Source organism: Vipera berus (assembly GCF_964194415.1).
Source record: "Vipera berus genome assembly, chromosome: 1".
Lineage (NCBI taxonomy): Eukaryota > Metazoa > Chordata > Lepidosauria > Squamata > Viperidae > Vipera > Vipera berus.
This window is the reverse complement of record NC_138202.1, coordinates 319,275,078-319,281,089: the sequence shown is the minus strand read 5'-3', so window position 1 is coordinate 319,281,089 and position 6,012 is coordinate 319,275,078.

Here is a 6,012-nt window from a genome sequence, read left to right as displayed (position 1 = left end):
ATGGCTTTATCACAGACATGGACTTCTTTGGATAGAAGCAAAAGTCTGAGGGAGAAAATATATCAGGAGAGATTGGCCAGAGATTGGAAGAACTGAATATGTATAGCCTGTATGGCATAAGAGAAAGGGTGACATGATTGAAACCTATAAATATAATAAGGGTGTGAATAAGGTTCTAGAAGGTGGTATTTTCAATAAATCAAGAACCTGGGGGCATCCAATTTTAAACTATATTATGAGGCTGCTGCTTTATCATCAATTAGTGATTGGTTTAATCTAACACAAGGGAGATTATTGAATATTGAGGGATGTGATTTATTATTTGGCTGGTATGCATATTTATTGTATGATAAGAAGGTGGATAAAGTAATAATAAACCTTTATTGTCAAAGTACAACATGTGTACATTGAGATTAGCTGAGCCTCCCCCCGTGCTCTCTCCCCCAACACACAGTGACAACAAACCCTCCATCCTACCACACCATATGAACCAACTACACCACACACCGGCCTCCCAAGTCAATTCTGCATAAAATTATGTCCCATTTAAAAGCCTAACAGCCCACGGATAAAAGCTATTTTTCAGCCTGTTGGTACGGCTGGCTATATTCCTATATCTCCTACCGGATGGGAGGAGAGTAGAGAGATACCGTCCAGGCTGTGAGTCATCCCTGAGAATCTTCCTCACTCTTCCAAGGCAACGAGCCCTGGCGATGTCATCCAGTGATGTCAGGGAACAGCTCACAATGTCTTGTGCTCACTACCCTCTGTAATACTTTCCTGTCTGCGGCTGTCAGACCAGCATACCAAACCACAATACCATACAAGAGGACGCTCTCTATAGTAGACCGGTAAAAGAGGGTCATTAGCCGTTGTTCTATCCTGTTCTTCCGCAAGACCCTAAGAAAGTGAAGCCTCTGTTGGGCCTTTCTAGCCACCTGTGTTGTGTTAACTTTCCAGGTCATATCTTCACAGAGGTAGACTCCCAGAAATTTAAAGGAGGAAACTCTCTCTACACAGTCCTCCCCAATGTAAAGTGGGGCAGGTTCCTCCTTTTTTCTCCGGAAGTCTAACACCATCTCTTTCGTCTTGCCAATGTTTAGGTGCAAGTTGTTGTTACTACACCATATGGATAGTTTTTGTACCTCCGCCCTATATGCTGTCTCATCCCCACCTGTAATAAGACCCACCACAGTTGTATCATCTGCAAACTTGATTATCGCAGTGGATGGGTCAGATGATACACAATCATAAGTGTATAAAGAGTACAGGTAGGGGCTAAGCACACAGCCCTGTGGTGTGCCGGTGCAAAGTTTCAGGGGGGTGGACAAAACAGACCCGACCCTCACTGTTTGTAACCGATCTCTAAGAAAGTCTTGAATCCAATCGCAGATGGCGGGGGAAAATTTCAAGTCAGTCAGCTTCTCGATGAGAATGCTCGGCAAAATGGTGTTGAAAGCCGAGCTGTAGTCAACAAAAAGCATCCTGACGTAACTTCCAGGTTTCTCGAGATGACTTGCTACAGAGTGTAAAGCAGTAGCTATGGCATCGTCTGTCGACCTATTACCCCTGTAGGCAAATTGATGTTTATCAAAGTCCAGTGGGAGGCATGTCCTAAGATGTTGGAGAACCAATCTTTCGAAGCATTTCATGACTACAGACGTTAATGCAATAGGTCTGTAGTCATTCAGGCACTCAACTGCAGTTTTCTTGGGGACTGGGACAATGGTAGCTGCTTTCAAGCACGATGGTACACATGCCGTTTGCAAGGAGATGTTAAAAATCCTTGTCAGGACCCCTGCTAATTGATCGGCACAATATATGTTTTTAAGATACATATTTTAAGGTATGCCCTGTTGCGAGTCTGGAAAAAAATATTGATATAAGCTAAATTATAAAATACCAATTTGGGCAATACCTAAACATGCAATAGAAAATATAAGTGTGGGATTTAAACATGATGTGACTACATATAAAGAAATTCTTAGAATGGAAAGGAATGTATGGCAATTAAAGCAATTTAATATTTTAAAAGAAGAAAGAATAGTGCGGACTTGGTTTCAGTATGGGCAGTTACAAGCTAGATGGAAGAAAGATCAGAAAGTTGGTATTTCGACAACTGATGAAAATTTGATTAAACAAATAAGAGATCAAAGTCCAGCGCATATAAGGAGGTTATATAATGCACTGATAGAAATAGATTCAGAAACGGAACTTGTTAAAGATTGCATGACAAAATGGGCCCAGAATTTTCAGGAGCCCATAACGATGGATATCTGGGAAAAGATATGGGTCGGAAATGTAAAATTTACACAAGCACAAAATTTAAGAGAGAATTTTTATAAAATGTTTTATAGATGGCATTTAGATCCTAAAAAATTAGCATGTATGTATCCGAATTACCAGCCTAAATGTTGGAGGTGTGGTTGTGATGATGCAACGTATTATCATATATGGTGGACTTGTAAAAAAGTTAAAGCTTTTTGGATTAAAATTTGGTGGAATATGCAGAAGATATTTAAGAAAAATATAAGGTTTTCTCCACGGTTATTTCTGTTGGGTATTATTACAGATTGTACTGTTATAGATACTAAATTGATGTTGAATTTAACTACAGCAGCAAGACTTTTGGTAGCGCAATATTGGAAGAAGGAGGAACTGCCTACTATAGAAGAGTGGACTTTAAAAGTTTCAAACCTGGCGGAAATGGCAAAGATTTCAGCATATTTGAAAGAACAAACGCAACAGAGATACATTGTGGAATGGAGAAGATGGATCGATTATATTCAGAATAAATACGGGACTAAGAAGTTTTATTTAGCATATGAATAAGTATTAGTATTATATTATGTATTATTAGTTACTTAATATTATTTAGTTATTTAGTTATGTTTAAGAGGAGTTAAAGTGCGATAGAATTTAAAGTGTTTTTTTTTAGTTAGCATATTTTAGCTTAAGTTGGTAAAAGTTAATACCCTGTATTCAGCTCTGGGAAGTTGGGGGGGGGGAGGGGGAGGGAGGGAGTTTATGTTTCTAAAATGTATTTTAAAACTTTTCAATAAAAAGAACATGGGGGCATGACTTCAAACTGACAGGTGGGAAGTTCAAAACTAACATTAGAAAATATTAATTCACAGAACAGAGGCTTGGATCAGTCATTAGTTACTGAGTTTAAACATGCTTGGGATAAACACATGTCCATCATTCAACAAAAATTTTAAAAACAAACTAAAAATAAAGAAGCTATAAACATTATAATTAAAAATAATAATAAAAAACCCAAATAAACTCAAAGGTCAGACTCAATGGACCACTAGGTCTTTTAAAAGTCTATTGTTTCTATTTATTGTCTTTATATAGGCACAGAAATTCATGGCTTCTCATCCTGGAAGTGCTTTATTTATTTAATTGGATTTACAGTAAGTTTTAAGCAAAAGGAAGACCACTGTCATATTGTACTTTACCAGAACTTTTATTTCATGTATCCTTTTAGAAATTGGTCTAGTTCCCCAATAAAGAGATTTGGTTGATTTCTGTAGCCACATGTCTCAACGTTATAAAGCTCAGAAGTGACACATTAGAATTTATTTCATTTTTATTGTCTTTTAATTTGCCAGAAAGTAACACAGGTTGTGGCACTCTTATCTCTCTCACATACTAGTTAGAGAGAAGATACGAGGTGAGGTACCTCCCTAGGTTTGATGGTGACAGCTGGAATTATTAGGCTGCTACATCAAGGCACAAGTGTACCCAAAGGCTTCCTAGATCTTTAGGAGTTATGAGATAAGGTGTCAGGCTCCCATTTAAACCTTTGATCACAATGTGGAAAAACTCCTGCTACCAGCATGAATATGCTGGTAAAAAGATACTCCAGATATATTTGGAGATACTCTATCAAGGTTGACTCAGCCTTACATCCTTTCGAGGTAGGTAAAATGAGGACCCAGATTGTTGGGGGCAATAAGCTGACTTTGTAATAATGCCGCTTGGGTGTGTGTGTGAAAGCCCTAATAAGCAGGCATATACATAGAATGAAGGCTACTGCTAAGCTTGTAAGCCGCCCTGAGTCTTCGGAGAAGGGCGGGATATAAATGGAATTAAAATAAATAAATAAAAAAAATAAGTTATCTTATGCCATCCTCATAACCACAGACTGCCTTAAAGGTACAGACAAAGGTTGTGATTTTTTAACCTTGCTATTCTCCAGTTCATGCTACCCAAGGCCCTTTTCTGCAGAATGTAATGATACTTTTGGCCCTGGTTATAATTTATAGTTAAAAGAGGAAGACCTAAACTCATCATGACATTACATCAACATAGCACAAGATGGGTAATGTGAGGCACCATGCCTATATGCAATGTCTGAATGTTTCTCCAGTCACAATTAATGAATATGATTTCTTGTGGGGTTTAAGTGGGAAATATATAATTTTACCTTAGTGTAGGGTTATTTTTAAGAACACCTACCCTCCATTATCCCTTTCCTAAGTGGAAAAAACCAGAAACTCTTACCCCCCCCCCCCACAAACACATATTACCCATATTTACATTTTAAATAATCTTCTGATCCAGTATATACATTCCTCCCCCTTCCTAGTGTGAAGTGGGAGCTTGGTCACCAAAATGATTGCAGCATCTAAGTTATATTTATTTGAACTCCACAGTTTAGAGGTTACATCTGGAATTTCAATTCTATTTCCAACATTATTAATTTGGAATTCAAGACAATTGTGTCTAATTCAGGGATATCAAACTGTCAGCCCACAGGCCTGATGTGTCATCTGGAAGCCACACCCACCCCATCGCTGGCAATGGCAAAACTGTCCCGATATGTTGTGCAATGTCATGTGATGTCGCGAGTTTGACATGTGTGCTCTAATTTATTTACTATTTCTACTACTTTCTTACTGACAATCTGATTGATCTAGAGAATGGAGATGCTTGATTTAATCTAAGGTCCCTCTAATATTTCCGAAGAACTCTCTTGCCTATAAACATGTTCTATGGATTCATGAATGTATGTGTGGCCAAAATATGAACACATCTTCCTTTCCTTCTATTGCAGTAGCTCAGAGTAACTTAATTGAAAGCATCAGGATGACTGTGACTATTTTCCTGCATCTCTCCTTCATCTGTCCTTTAAACCTTACATATGGGCTTTTTTTTAAATCCCATTTATATCCCGCCCTTCTCCGAAGACTCAGGGCGGCTTACAATATAAAGCACAAATCAATGTGCTTAGCAATAGCCTTCATTCTATGTATATGCCTGCTTATTAGGGCTTTCCCCCCCAAGTGGCATTATTACAAAGTCAGCTTATTGCCCCCAACAATCTGGGTCCTCATTTTACCTACCTCGGAAGGATGGAAGGCTGAGTCAACCTTGAGCCTGGTGGGACTCGAACCTGCACTAATTGCAGGCAGCTGGTGTTACTTAAGGAGGCATTAGCCCACTGCTCCACCAAGGCTCTTTGCCCCCCTACTATACTATATTTCAACTGTTTTTTCTCCTAGTTTCTTAAAGACAGTACAACAAGGATCATTGTAGCAAACACCTATATTTTCAGACTGTGAAAACAGCAATTCCAGGTCTCTTCTGGACCAGTTCTGAACCATTATCTTTGAGGGGGGTACAATGCCTTTTGCTTCTGTAGGGATATTTGGGCATAAAGATGGACTACCCTTTTGTTACTTACCATTAAATCCTATCCATTGGAGCCCATTTTCTTAAAGATTCGGACTTTAATATTGTACAGTTCAATATGTCACTCTGGAGCGTGCTGACCATCTGGCCTCTGTTCTTACAGACATCTTCAATCTTTTGTTGCATCAGGCCATGGTTCCATCATGCAATCATTGTATCAGTCCCCCCAAAACTATACATGCCTTAATGGTTACTGTCCGGTTGCACTCACTTCCAGTATGATGAAATGTTTTGAGAGATTGGTAAAGGACTATGTTGATTCATGACTTCTTCCTACATTTGACTCATTATAGTTTGCTTATCAGAAGA